This window comes from Pinus tabuliformis, chromosome 2_2 (genome assembly GCF_031772625.1).
Source record: "Pinus tabuliformis cultivar Carrire ecotype Pingquan chromosome 2_2, CPIR1, whole genome shotgun sequence".
In the NCBI taxonomy this organism is placed as follows: domain Eukaryota; kingdom Viridiplantae; phylum Streptophyta; class Pinopsida; order Pinales; family Pinaceae; genus Pinus; species Pinus tabuliformis.
Window position 1 is genome coordinate 1,284,744,428 of NC_142300.1, and position 15,777 is coordinate 1,284,760,204.

Sequence of the window (15,777 nt, forward strand, 5' to 3'; positions counted from 1 at the left end):
TCAAGCGCTAAAAAGCATATTCCAAGATCTTTAAATACATTAGCAGATGCAATTGCTTCTGGAATGTTAAGTAGACATTTGCAATAATCATACATGTAAATTTAAAAACCATTCCATAACATGATTTACAAGATAAGCCGGTAATAGTGATATATATATATATATATAGGAGTGTGTCAAAAAATACATCGTCCTCGATCATAGGTTGAAAAACACCTTATGATCGGCAAAAATGATAAGTACAAAAAACCAAAATGTCAGATGTGCCCATAATAGGCGATCATCCTATCACTGGTGATGATCTCGATAAGAAACCACTGCACGGGCCACCTTGCAAAGGAACCTCCTAAAAGGTCCTGGGACCCCAATCACATAGCGCTGAAGTTGACGAGGAATGTCATCTATAGTGGTCTCTGGAATATCTCCTGTCAAGCGCTCGAGATGACCCTCCAACTCAGCCAAATCTTTGCTGATTCATCCTGTGGGGTTGGTGCGGCTGCAACTGGTTGTTTCCTCTCGTAAGGCTGGAGAGCGGCTGGTCCCCGTGGACCCACATCTGCATTTGAAATTTTTGCTATCAGTTTTGGGATGATGGAAAAATAATAAAAAAAATTAAATAGGAAAAATGTTGAAAATGATTTTACTTGAGTCATCCCACTGCTCCCCTGGTGGAAGAGCCATGTCTGGGTCACCACGAAAATCTAACCCAGCGTAAGGGAAGTCCTGAATAGAAAAAACCTGATTTTCAAACCATTGGAAATACTCAGGTTTGAATCGAGCAACCTCTGTCCTCTCGTCCGGATGACAGGCCATAACTGCGACCCATCGCATAAGTTTCGGCTCTCGAGGAAGCCAGCTCCAATAGTAAGGTGCTGCCGGATCAACATGGGAACCCTCTTCAGACCAAAACTCACAACCAAAGCCCCATAACCAAAGGTCTTTAGTTGTCCGTTCTTGGCTCTGGTCAGTTGGCCTTTCACGTTGGCCAACACAGCATCGCACCAGTTGAAGATGGTGCCTCGAAAGCAATCAACTGCCATACGCATCTGGGATCCGGTGGAAATATGTAATGCGATGCTCCCGCAAAGTCTAGTGACAGTAAACGCGATCACCATGAGTTCAGGAAGGGATATGGTTTTTATGTCTATCCCTTTGTCTCTAGCCTGGCTGTTGCAGAACTCTAGCCGGAGGCTATCGACAGACTGGCCACCTGGCCTAGCCCCGAATAGTGTCAAGTCTTCGCCTCTCTTGGGAAAACTAGTCAAGAAATATATGTCTGCCGGCTCGATTTCAAGCTGATGGCCACCAATGAAGAAGCACTAGTCCTGTATGCTCCATCTGTCAACCATCCACTGTAAGAAATCCACTTGTGCCCTCATGCCAGGTATGGCCCAGAATTTTTACAAGCCGCACGCCTTCAAAGCATCAAGCGAATGTTGATGATTCCATGCGGCAGCATCCACGTCGTCATGCTCTCGTTCACGCCAATATAGCATGATGTACTCTCTGCATCAAGTAAAAAGATAAATTAGAATGCTAGAAATTATTTTGTTTGGGCCAATTTTGAGAAATTTTGGGTTAAAAACCCTTGCGGCGGGGATCGCACCCTCCGGGTTAGACACAGTGCGTGGGTTTGCACCTTGTCTACATGGAAGGTGCGGACCCCTGAATTTTTCCCAATGGAGAAAAAGTCGGGGTCCGCGGGCCAGCAGTGGTACACCTACAAGCCCCCGCGCGCGGGTTTTAAGCCTAAAAACCCTCCAAAAAATGAAATGAAAGCCTAAAACAAGAAATGAAACGGTTAAAAATGAAGAGTAGGATGATGTGGATTACCTGGAGAAGACGGTGTTCGATTCCGACGGTTGGATTTTCCGCAATCTTCACAGGAAGTTTTCTAAACAAAAGCACTATTTTTTCACCCAAAACTCAAAAGGTAAAAATGAATTGATGAAGCCCCTTTTTATAAGTTTTTTGAGTAAATAAATTGCAAATTTGTTTATGTTTCACTTTGGAAAGGTATTTTTGCAACATTTTTATCCATTTCAAACAGGTATGAGTAATGTTTGCGTTTTTGTTCAGGATAACGGATTATTCAGGCGAAATCTATCATTTTCGACGAAAAAAACATTTAGAGTCACCTTTAAGCTCTTTTCTGACTCCTGAAACATGAAAAGATTGCCGAGTTTTTCTTTTAAACTCGTTAAAACGGAACTAAAAGATGGTCCACTTACAGCTCTTTTCTGACCGTAAAAACATGAAAAGATTGCCAGATTTTTTTCGTTTCAAATTCGATATTGGTTATAAAACAACGTGTCGTTGATCGCTTTTTTACTTTTTCAGATCAAGGACACTAATTACGAAAAGTAATCCTTGGTCGTAAAGATCAAGCGGTTCTCTCAAGTATTATTTTATACTTTTTCGGGCTTGGGAGACACAAATTTATGAAAAAGGTCAACACTGGAGTCTTCTTAAGTTTTTTCAGACTCTCTAAAATTGAAAAACGCTGAGTTTCTCCTATACTGGACTCGTTAAGATTTCATAATAAAGGACCTGTTCAATTACAAACAGGAACGAACCACTCCTTCTTAGGGTTCGAATTTAAACTAAGTTGGACTCCTCCGAAGGATGAGCTTATAATCAAGAAAATGTTATCCTCCTCAAGCTTGTCAAAAATAAAGAGGTACTTGCCATAAATGGTAGGGGAAAAGAGAGAAAAATGAGCCTGTTTGTCATACTTTGTAACCACTCTTGAACACGACACTTTTATTCACCTGGGTTGGGAAATCCTTTGCCTAACAGTTGATCAAACCACATTGAAATTCTTCAGCTGATTTCTGGGTATTAACTTTGGGTCAATTTTCACCAAGCCATCTGTCGTGTCGTTATGTGTTCAAGAGGTCACTGCCAATAAGCTATTCATCTACAAAATATCTGTCATCTATCTTGACCATCCCTGAGTCAGTTCTTGCAACTAAATTTCTTCAACTTGATCTATGATTTCGTGTTGTGGGCTTGCCTGCGACAGATCGCTTTATATTGACTTCAGCTCATTATCTAGAAAGATGATCTAGAAATCGTCAGTACCTTGGGATATGCATGCCTCAATGGCAGGTTTCTCGCCTTTGATGACAGGTTGCATCATTGACCTTCGATCAAAGGATTCCGCGACATGTTCGACATCAACACATTTATTCACATCTTATGGATTGTACTGGGTACTTTGAGAGCCATTGACATCACTGGTGGTTTCTCTCACACTTGTTAACAGTTTACATCATTGACTGGTAATCAAGTGGTTTCTACCATGTTTGACTCCAACACATTCATTCGCATGGATAGAATTGTACTGTTTCGGGAAGTAGAAATGAAGACCCTGGATCTAGTTTCCACAATCCAGGCTGTGAGGAATTTTGTATTCATTATATAATGGACTATTCATAAACAGATGGTTGCGTCCATACTGTGTCCACATGAGTCTATACTTGTGATGTATTACAAGATCATTCCTGTATCAGAGCAGTAGTTAGTTTTCTAAGTCAGTTTTGATCTGAGTATGGGAATGCTTACCTCAGCGATGATATGATCTTATATATATATCTTGCATTAAATGTTTTTACAGGTTCCAACCGGGCTCTCCACAAGATGATCCTCGAAATGATAAAGTACTTCACTCTTCTTAAATGATAAATGAAATCCTCATCTACTACAGACTTCGCACTTTAGGGGGCAATCTGTTACACAAAAATATCGTCACCATGATTATTTGCAGTCAGTATGGGTCTATCATCACTTGTACTTTCCTCCTAAGCAAGTCTCAGACCTCATCTCTTCAAGTCAAGCTTTGAAAATGAGAGAAAGACATTGAAAATCAATGAAACTCTGGTTCCACACTTTCTCTCACTGTTACCTGTGGTCCCGCACCTTCTGTTTACAAAAACTGCGGATCTGCCCACTCTGTCCCTAAAGGTGTGGGTGCGGACCCCTGTGAAAGTAAAAAAGGCACAAGTTTATTCTAAAAAACTCACTTTGGGTTAATTCTAGATGATTCTAGAAGGAATTTTGACGTGGTTTGCCGCTCTTAGGTGGTTCATGAATCCTAAAAGAGAAGGAGCTATCCCTTTGAAGGAGGGCTTTATCCCTTTGAAGGAGGACCTAGTAACTTCCCTCCATTGCACTATAAATTCAGGCATTGGGCTGGTTGCTAGGGAAGTTAGAAGCTGAACATTTTTGAGGGTAAATGCTGGTGAAATTAAGACTTCCTAGTTGAGCTTAAGAGGAGAGATCACATACCTTTTTGGCTTCATTGGGAAGAGAGAGAAACTTGTCAAACTAGAGGAGACTTCTTGCTGGACCCTGGGAGGAGCTTGTACAACGTCAAGGCACAGGTTGTAAAGTTCTTCTTCTTTTGAATTAATACAATCAAACTCATTTTTCTCAACAAATGGTCTCATGTTATTTGTTTCATGAATTCCTTGACTTTCATGTTAAATATGTTTTATGATATTGGCTTTTCAGGTGCTATTTAATTTGTTTGCTTGTTTGTGTTTGCAGATTCGCGACAAGGGAGCTCATCTGGATCGAAGGAGCGAGGGCATCCACAAACTTGCGTTGGACCTAAGGTAGGCCTAAAACACTTGTTTGCCTTTGATTACAAAAGCATATTTAGAGAAAGATAGTGTGTGATTGGTTTGCTTGTCATTAGGTCTTCTTTAGATTCTAGGAAGGTCTATCTTGTCTGCAAGATCGACTTATTCCGTGTGACACTGTAACAACTCGCCTCTAAAACTATGGAAACTGATTCATTCATCCTCAAACCACCTCTAACTGATGTATCTACCCCCTCAAGTCATTTTTCATCATATTTACATCATATTACATCATATTACATCATTAATTTACCAAAGAGAGAAGAAAAATTCAACTGACAGTCAAACTAGGTGAAATTCTGAGTTTTTAGGCAAAATTGGCAAAAATTTGCCTGATGCGCAACGCCCTGAGCCTGATGCGTGATGAGCCCCAAATTTGGCAACATTTTGGGCTCATTTGGCCTAACTACCTTTGCTCAATCCTTCATTTTTCATAACTTATGCATCATTTTTTAGTATGTTTATGTCATTTGTACGAATAAGGGCAGTCACTATTCCTAGGTGGCTAACATGTGCTCATTTCAGGTTTTTTGACACATGATTGGAACAAAACCGAGCAGATAAGGACCAGGAGACAGCCAAGATGGGGTTGAGGATTCGTAGGAGGGTTGTCCAGCATTAAAAGGCCTTCCTTGGGATCTTCACCCCCAACTCCGAGCTCTAATAGCCACCACAACCGGATTAGAAGGCAGCCAAACGGATTTTGAGGAAGCAGCAGTTCACTCCTAGTTTGGTCAGCCGAGTCCCACTAATTTAGGAGGCCAGCTTGGGGCCTCATGATGTATAAATGCTAAGGCTTTAGCCTTCGAAAAGAACTTTTGAAACCTTGCTGCACATTCTGCACTACGAGCTGCTAGTTTGGTTTTGCTCTTTTGTAGCCAATTGTTAGCATGCTTTTTGACTTATGATTATTATTTTTTAATGGAAAGCAGTCCTATTTTATCTCAGTCCTGAGTTTTTAAAAGGAGCCATAGCTCTCGGGGTTGGGCCCAACCTGAGAGCCTAAGGCCTCCTTCTTTTGTATTGTTATCTTTCCTTTCAGCATTATGGTTTTTTTTCTTTACATGCATTTGAAACGTAGTTTGCTGAGTTAGATTTCTTGGTGTGGTTAAGTAGGTCATTGTTATAAGACAGAGCTGCTTCAGCTGTTTAGAATAGAGTGAAGAGATTGGAGTTGATAAAAGTTCTAGAAAAGGGTTGCCTGCACACTCATTTTCACCTCTTTCTAGGGGCTAGAATTGCAGACAATGCTACCCACCAAAAACATTGGTTTACGAATTCATGCAATCTGTGGTGCAATATTTTCGTTTGTAGAAGTTGTCCATGCGTTCAGACCTCTTGGAATGCTTCTTTGCTTCAGTACCATACATGGTTTTCCTTAAGAATAACGTTGCTGTTCATTGGTTCCATTAAGCAGTTAGGAATGTTTTGATTATATGCAAGACGTGGATGATTTGATTCAGTTTGCACTGTGCAGTGCTACTCCCTCACCTTCTCATCCTTCTAAGCCTTGCCCAGGCCAACTACTCATCTCCCAATTAGACCCCTTGTCTCTCAGCTACACTACTACCCACATTATCCTCCCTTTTCGGCCTTCCATTCCCTCTACCCTCCTTTAGACACACTAGCTTGGCACACCCCCTCATCATCTCATCTCTCAGTCACTAAGGCATTACAAACCCCTCTCCTACCTACCTATCCACCCATGCATCCTCTTCCACTCACCCATCACCCAAAGTCCGGTTGTAGAACATCCTGTAGGAATTACTGAACATCCTGTAGAAATTCTGAAACATCCTGTAGAACCCCTGCAGACTTCATGTAGAAGCTCATAAACGCGGTCTCTTGGTAGCCAAACTTTGTGAAACTCTCTGGAAGGGTGTTAGGGACCCCTTAGACCCTCTCTGAACTTTCCCAGCCTTTTTCAAGCCTTTCTCCTCCTTGATCCACCTCTGCACAGTAAAAAGCTAGTTAAAAGCGCATGCGTGATAATTCTAATAATTGAGGCAAAAATACAAAAGATGTTTTCTTCAGATAGAGGTAGTCTAGACACATGCATTTCACCTTCATAGAAGTAATGGCATCTCTTTCAGTAGTTTGCATTCCCATCTCTGCATCAGTAAGACTAGCTGGTAGAATTAGGGTTTGCTAGGGTTTGCGTTTCCTGTTGGCTTTCAGTTCCTTTCTGCAAATAGATTAGCTTCTTTTGGGATTAGCTTTCGTCCATCAGTTAAAAAGATTCTTCTAAGAGCTCATAGAAGTTGGCTTGAGCCCCTAGCGGACTTGTGCCAGCTGACCAAGTGACAGCTGCGGCAAGAGCTAGTACTTGTGCATACAGCACCGTCGCTTCCAAGTTTGTTACGAACTACCGGGTTGATAAAATTAAAAAAGGAAGTTCTAGGAGTTGTAGCATTATTGCTACAATACTGGAGCCCACCATCTTTTTGGCGCCGTTGCCGGGGAAGCGTCAGAGTATTAGTGATTGTTGCTTTTCTTCTACTTTCCTACTCTCGCCTTCTGCTAAGTAGTATTTCATTTCCATTCTGCAATTTCCTTTCTGCAAAAGTAGCATAGACATTTCCTGCTTTCATAGATTAACATTTCAATTCCGCAATTTCATTTCTGCAAGTGTATATTAGCATTTCAATTTCGCAAGCGTAGCCTAGCATTTCATTCCTGCAGTTTCATTTGAGAAAAATAGATTAGTTCTTTCATGCTTTCATTTCAATTCCGCATTTCCATTTCAGCAAGATAGTTAGTTGTAGTTCAATCTGTTTTAGTTTTGCAGATACTAGAAAAAACAAAAGCAATCAGAAATCTTTTCATTTCATGCCTCGTAGAAATCGAGATAAAACAGGCAAATTCTTACCCAACACCCCCACCACATCACTGAGTCACCCTTCTCTCTTCTTTGGTGACAGTGATCCAGAAGAACCTATAGGTGAACCTCCTGAGATATACGAAGATCCTATAGCAGAAGAAGAGTTAGAGAACACTCCATCTGAAGCTATGGCTGACAATAGGGGAGAAGATGAGAGAATTGAAGGTGCCTTCCCCATCTGAGAGACGAATGGAGACATGAAAATGAAGAACATCAGCCCCTCCGCTTTACCTCACTTCCATGGACTGACTACTGAAGACCCTGATACCTTCCTGTTTGAGTTTGCCGTCCTTTGTTGAACCTATGACTATACCGAGGATGAGCAAAAACTGAAACTCTTCCCCTCTACCCTTAAGGATGCAGCACTACGCTGGTTCATGGGCTTACCTGGGAACAGTATCACCACTTGGGCCTAGATGCAGCAAGCTTTCAATACTAAATACTGGGACTACTGTAGGTCCAAGGAAACCAAGGGAGAAATCTTTCGGATGACCATGGGGAATGATGAGTCTTTTGAAGATTACGAGGAAAGGTTCCAACTCAGCTATAAATGGGCCAGGTGCACACTTGACCCTGAATCCCTCAAGTTGGTCCTGCTCCGAGGAGTCCCTGAAGACCTCTTAGATACCCTTCACATGCTAGCTGGAGGAGATATTTACCAACTACCTTATGAGGACATAAAGACTGTGTTTAGAAACCACTCTAGGGCAGCCCGGAAAAGAGGTAGAGGCAACCTCCTCTCAGCTGGTATTCCTTTCTCCAAACATGAGTTTGCAAATCAATTAGAGGACCTCAAGAGTGAGGTGAGACAGACCATCGCCATGCAACTTGATACATTCCGAATCCAACAGAAGAAGGAGGAAGCTGAGAGGGCTTTGGCTATCTTATGCCCTAGGTGTAAAAGGAAACACCCTAAGAACGAGTGCCCATTACATTCAGTTGAGGTATGTTTTGTCTGTGAGGAGGACCACCCCACAAACCAATGTCCAACCTTACCTGGGCTTAAAGCCATGTATCAAGGGACAGAAGCACCCACTGAACCTCTCTATTTCCTCAACCAAAGGAGGCCACATGGACCCAGACCTTACCAACAGGGGATGCAAGGGACACCCCAAGCTTATTACAGCCCCAACCAATCTGCTCCTATGCCTTCCTGGGGACCCCCTGTTCATCCTTCCTGGTCTATACCTCCTCCATGGTCTTACCCGCCTCAGTACCATACTCAGCCCACTACTCCTTCATTTCATTCACATGCCCAGCCACAACCTCAGTGGAATGCACCTCAATCGGGGTGGAGGCCCCAGTACAATACTCCTCCTGCCATTTTACCTCCACCACCAGCTCAACCACAACCATTACCTCCTGCTCCTCCAAGGCAACCCCAAATGCCTGCTCAACTGAACCTGAACCCCAACAACAGACAGGCCCAGCAGGTATATACTGGGGAAACATCATGCCCTACCTATGCTGTGGAGATCCAGGAGATCAATCTACGATCTGGAAAGACTCTTCCGGATCGCCAACCTCCTCCCCCAGAGGACGAGGAAGATAAACAGGAAAGGGAAACAAAGGCCATTCCACCCTTTCCTGAGAGACTAACGGCCACCACACAACCCAACCCAGAAGAGGATGAGCTTCTGGGAGAACTCAAACAGTTGTGTTTGAGAATACCACTTCTCCAAGCCATCAAAGATGTATCGATATACAACAAACTGGTTAAGGAAAAGTGTTTCAGACACCCAGGCAGGTGAAAGAGAGATGCTTCAACCATCAATGTCATAGGACAACTGTCTGATCTTATGTTGGGGAAGGCCATCTGCCTAAAGTATCTGGATCCTGGGAGTCCTGTAGTGGATGTCCACATCAATGGCACCATCATACCTCACACATTGATTGATCTGGGGGCTTCCATTAATGTGATGACCAGAGATACCATGCTCAAACTCAACCTTCAGGGTTCCTTGAGAAAGACCTCGACAGTCTTGCAACTAGCAGATCGCTCCACCGTGACTCCCGAAGGGATTGTAGAGGATGTCTTGGTCTCTATCGACTCTTGGGAGTACCCTGCAGACTTCCTGGTGCTGCAACCAAAGGCAAAGCTTACTGGATACCCCCTTATTTTGGGAAGGCCTTGGTTAGCCACTGCAGATGCTTACATAAGCTGCCGTGCAGGAAACATGACCATCAAAAATGGTCCTATGTCCAAGCAGCTAGTCATGTACCCTCCTGCCCAACCCTTATTAGAGCATGACTTACCACTTTGGTTGCAGGAAGGAGAAGAGGGTGAGGTGTACTCGGCACCTTTGTGCACCCTAGACACCACTAGGGGAGGCCTCCCAACCGAGGATGATTTGATTGAGACCTTGATCTAGACTCCACCTCCCAATGCATTGTCCTTAGAGGAATTGGTGGAGGATGCCCAAGCCATCACCTTAGTGGACCTTTGTGTGACCAACCCTGTCACTCCCAGAGTAAAAAATGTGGAGTTCGGCCCTGAGAGAATGTTAAAGATCAGCTCCTCCTTATCTCCTTCCCAGGAAAAGGAGCTGTGTAGTTTGTTGGCTAGTCATCTAGATGCTTTTGCTTGAAGCTATAAGGAGATGAAAGGAGTCCATCCTTCAGTCTGTACCCATCACATCTACATCAAAGAAGACTGTAAACCAGTTAGGCAACCCCAAAGGAGAATGAATCCAGCCCTTAAGGACATCGTCAAGGAGGAATTACAAAAACTGTTGGATGCCGGATTCATTTACCCCATCTCGGATAGCGAATGGGTGTCCCCTTTAGTGTTGGTTCCCAAGAAAAATGGGAAGTGGAGGATCTGTGTGGACTACCGAGAACTGAGCAAGGCCACCAAGAAAGACCATTTTCCTCTACCCTTCATAGATCAAGTGTTGGATGGCCTGGCAGGGAAGAAGTTTTTCTCTTTCCTAGATGGGTTTAGCGGGTATAACCAGATCCAAATCAGCCCGGAAGACCAAGATAAGACCACCTTCACTTGTCCTTGGGGTACCTTTGCTTACCGAGTTCTTCCCTTTGGACTATGCAATGCTCCTGCCACCTTCTAGAGAGACGTCTTGAGCATCTTTTCTGAGCTGGTCCATGATTCGGTGGAAATCTATATGGATGACTTCACTCCTTATGGGTCCAACTTCCAGGAAGCATTGTCCAATCTGAGAAAAGTCCTAACCAAGTGCATTAAGATGAACCTGTCCCTTAGTCTTGAAAAGTGTGAATTCTTGATGACTGAAGGGACCATGCTAGGCCATACCATTTCTTGCCAAGGGTTACAGGTGGATCCTAACAAAATTGCTCTCATCAAGAAGGTTCCACCTCCTCAGAAGGTAAGAGATGTTCGAAGTTTCTTAGGTTTAGCAGGGCATTATAGGAGGTTCATTAAAGACTTCAGCAAGCTAGCCTCGCCATTGTTCAGCCTCTTGGCAAAAGATGTTGAGTTTAAATGGACTGACGATTGTCATAAAGCTCTGGATGAATTAAAGGACAAGTTGGTGTCTGCCCCAATCTTGAGAGGTCCAAACTGGGCCCTACCTTTCCACATCCACACTGATGCCTCGAACAAAGCCATTGGGGCAGCCTTAGGACAAGTTGAACAAAAAATTCCATACGCCATCTACTTTGTCAGCAAAAACTTATCCAAGGCAGAACTGAATTACACTGTAACTGAGAAAGAATTCTTGGCCGTGGTCCATGCACTGAACAAATTTCGAAATTATATCACTGGATATCAAACATTTGTACATACTGATCATGCTGCAATTAGATATTTAATGAATAAACCGGATGTGAATGCTCGTATTATTAGATGGTTAATTTTGTTGCAGCAGTTTGATTTGACTATTGTTGACAAGCCAGGTAAAGAAAATGTTGTTGCTGACTTTTTGTCTAGAATGGATTTACCTGTAGGAGAGGATGGAACAGTGGATGACCAGATGCCAGATGAACATCTGTTTGCTATTTCAATACTCTCTCCATGGTTTGCTGATATAGAAAACTACCTTGTCTCAGCACAGTTTCCTCCACACCTATCCTCCAGAGAGAAGAGTAGGATCATACGGAAGAGTGCCTCATTCACTTGGATCGGGGGCAACCTGTTCAAGCTTGGCCCTGATCAGATCTTAAGGCGTTGTGTAAGGGAGGAGGAAGTCTTTGATATCCTCCTAACCTGTCATGACAGACCTTGTGGAGGACATTTTGCAGCCAAAAGGACTGCCTTCAAAATCCTGCAGGCAGGCTATTATTGGCCCACGCTTCATCAAGATGTCAGAAGGTATATCAGCCAATGTGACCGATGCCAAAGAATGGGGAAACCGACTCCAAGGGATGAGATGCCTCTCCAACGTCAAGTGACTCTTGAGCCATTTGAGAAGTGGGGTATGGATTTTGTGGGTCCAATCAACCCTCCTTCGAGGCAAAGGTCTTACATCATTGTGTGCACAGACTACCTGACAAAGTGGGCAGAAACCAAGGCAATCAAAGCAGCGACAAAAGAAAAGGTGGCCGAGTTCTTAAGAGAGAACATCTTCTACAAAATTGGCTACCCAAGAGAGCTAGTCACCGATCAAGGAAGCCAGTTCACCTCCAACTTAATTGAAGACCTACTTGCTCATCACAAAATCAAGCATAGGACTTCCACCCCCTATCATCCTCAAGCAAATGGGCAGGTGGAAGTCACCAATAGAGCATTGGAAGGGATCTTGACTAAGGTGGTGAGCAGCAGCAGGAAAGATTGGGTAGATCCCCTGGTTGAGGCCACGTGGGCTTACAACACCACTTGGAAGACCACAACCGGCTTCACACCTTATGAGATGGTCTATGGGAAGAGAGCTTTGCTGTCAATTGAGTTCGAATACAACACCTTGAGGATGGCAGCTCAGCTGGACTTGGATCTCAGCCATGCCCAACAAGAAAGGTTATTGCAGCTGAATGGATTGGACGAGCACCGAATGCAGGCCCTTCTCCACTCAGAAGTGGTTCAACTTCAGAGGAAGGTGTGGCATGACCAACGCCTCCATGACAAGCAATTTCAGCCGGGAGATTGGGCGCTGTTGTATGATTCCAGGCATAAGGATTTCAAGGGGAAGCTGAGAACCAGATGGCTGGGACCATATGCAGTGGAAAAATGTAATGACAATGGGTCTGTTCTTATTCAGACCATTGATGAGGAGGCCATCTCTAAGCTTGTCAATGGGCATCGATTAAAGATCTACAGGAAACCTCTTTCAAGGCAAGAATTCATCCAAACTATGGAAAAATCAGTGCTGGTCATAGAGAAGGGTTCTGCCTCTGTTTTGGGCATACCCTAAAGATCTAAAAAAAAAAAAAAAAGAAAAAAAGAAAAGATAATAAAGATCCTTGGGTGAAAACCTTTCTGAGGCTCCCAAGGTAGATGGTAGGGGTGAAAACCTCATTGAGGCGTCCCTGCTGTCTTTCTGGAAATGTTTGAAAAAGACCCTTGAGTGAAAACCTCTCTGAGGCGCTCAAGGCAGATGGTAAGGGTGAAAACTTCATGGAGGCGCCCCTGCTGTCTTTCAAAAAAAAAAAGAAAAAAAAAAAAAAAAAAAAAAAACAGAGAAAACAAGTTCAAGATGTGGCAAAGCATGCAGGTTGCAGGTATTCCATGTAGGAAAAGAGGCCCATCAACTCAAAGACAAGGGTCCCTACTATGCTACCAGGCGACCTCACCAGCACTCCCTCCGGAAACACTCATCTCTTCCAAGGTCTGGGCGTGATTTGATCACAGTTTAGCCTCCTACAGGAAGCTACAGGACTTTCTACAGGAAGTTCTGTATTTCTACAGGAAACTTCCTGTAGAAGCTTTAGACGGCCCAGAACCGACTGTGTGGGGAGATCTAACGCCCGAGGTCTGACATGGAGGCATGCAAGCTAATGTTTTTTCCATCACGCATTGCTGTCGCCTCCTTCTACCACCTCAGTTGCCATGCAATGGAGATACCTGCACAATCAAATCAGAACATTGAATTATCAGAAGAAGCGATTCTCAAATGGGAAAAGAGGATGCAGAGACACCATGCACTACTTGTCAAAGCCGTCCGAGGGTCCTGCGATCATGACCGTGATGCCACCGTCTCCACCGTTTCAGCATGCACCCGAGGAGGAGAAACTGCTACAGGACATCCTACAGGAATCCCGTAGCAGTTCATCCAGCTAGAGTGCACACCATCAAGGCGCCTGCAACACACAGAGCGGGCACATGCACCATCCGCAGCCAGGTAATAAGCATTGCAACCAACAGCAGTCTGCGAGGAGGAACCCCCGTGCCTGTGCACGAAGCAACAACAAGAAAATCCAATCACCCTCGTCCTGAAACCTGAAAATAACGTCGCGGCCGCACAGGTAAGTGCCTCACCCTTTTTTTCGTCAAATTACATGAACTATGCTTTGAAATGTTTGCAAGTGTGGAAATGAATGGGTTGAGCAGTCGAGTAGCCATTCAACTGGCCACCACAACCAGTCAGATGGTTTAGTCAGATTTGGAAAGTGTTGGTCGTGGCAAGCAAAACGGGTAATGGACACGTGAGAAGCGTCCAGTCGGGGAGAAGCGGCGATATAACAAAAATGGTGACGGCGAATCTGCAGGGAATGATGCGGCAGTAAGGGAGACTTGCAGTGAAATGAGTAGGTGACGTCGTCCAATGGTCCGGCAGGGACAGCTCACCCCCGCGCCACGAGTTCGGCCGGGATTCAAATCCACCGGCTAGATCGTCACTCCACTCATTTATCACCAGCCGTTTTGCAGTCGAGTAAGCGTCCGAATTTCTCTGAAGCTCGTTACTCCAAGTCCTCGGCTCGTTCAGACGTCTGATGGTGGCACAGAAGGAACAGAACCACTGCCGTGCTCTCCTGAACCTATGCGCGTCTTCTCCAGGAAGCTGCGCTACAGGAAGCTAGCCGCTATGGGGGAAAATTGATCTATTCACGTCAAAGGTGGCGAATTGGAAAAGGTAAGCCTGAACTTGTTCCTCCCATGCAATTGGTTTGAAGGGTGGCGAAGTCGACGTCCTCAAAAATGTAAAACTACAGTCTGAGCATAAAATTGCAAGCGTCGTCTTCCTTTTGCATGAAAAGTGTCGTCGTAGCATATGCGGGGTTTTTTACAGGATTTGGTTCGTAATTAAGGCTCTGTCAAGGCTCATCTGTAGATAGCCAAGAATTCACGAATTGTGTGCGTGACAGAGGCGTAGTTCTGCGCTCTGTCCCAAAGAAATCCGAAAGGCCATCTTTTGATACGCACCCGCCACCTCCGGCTAACATAGCAGGCTTTCACCATGCCAGGTGGATTCATCAGAAAGGAACCGATAGACTCAAAGAAACTACGGGAAAACTTGTAGGTGGTAGAACTGTTCACCCATGCGCTATGGATGTCGTTCTGCGACAAACTTCAAGGTTATGATGATGAGGTGGCAGAGGAGTTCCTGCGAGCTTTAAAGCCAAAATCAAAAACACTAGCCATTGTAAATTTCAGGGGTTTGAATCTCAGACTCACCCCACAATTCATCAGCAGGGTCACTGACCTCCCAATGGGGGTACCATGGGACAAGGAGGAAAGGAAATTAGGCCAAAAGGCTAAAAAGGAGTTCTTTCCACCAGAGGAGCAATTCTCAGAGGATAAGAACGGGGTTCGCAGAGCTAGCCTACAGCCACTTTGGAGTGAGGTCAGCCTCCAAATTATGAAATACATCACATGCGAAGGACGATTCAGCATTGTATATGGGTACCATTTCCAGCTACTCACAGAATTGAGGCACCAAATGGAACTACCTTCAGAAAACAAGCTCAGTATTCCTTACTTCCTCCTGCAGTCTATGACTGAATGTGCCACCAAATTAAAAGAGGGCACGCCAGACCAGGTAGCCCATCATGGGCTCATTAAGCTCCTCGTGGAGGATGCACTCCACACCTACACAGTCCCTCTCTCGTGGGAAGCCTTCCGAAATCTGACTAAGGATGGCGATATCAAGATGTTGACCGAGGAGCTCACCTCCTCCAGCAACGAGGAGAAGGAGTCAGTGCACATAGAGAAGAAAGGGAAGGGCCAAGAACCCGCGGCCAAAGCACCGAAGAAAGAACAAAAAGGGAGGCAAGAGAAACCTTAGGTTGCCGAAAAGGAGGGTGACAAATCCACATTGACACCCAGAGAGAAAAGGCTACAGAGTAGGGTGGAAAGGAGGGGACAAGTCCATGTCAGTAAAGGCACCTCGAAGGCAGCCT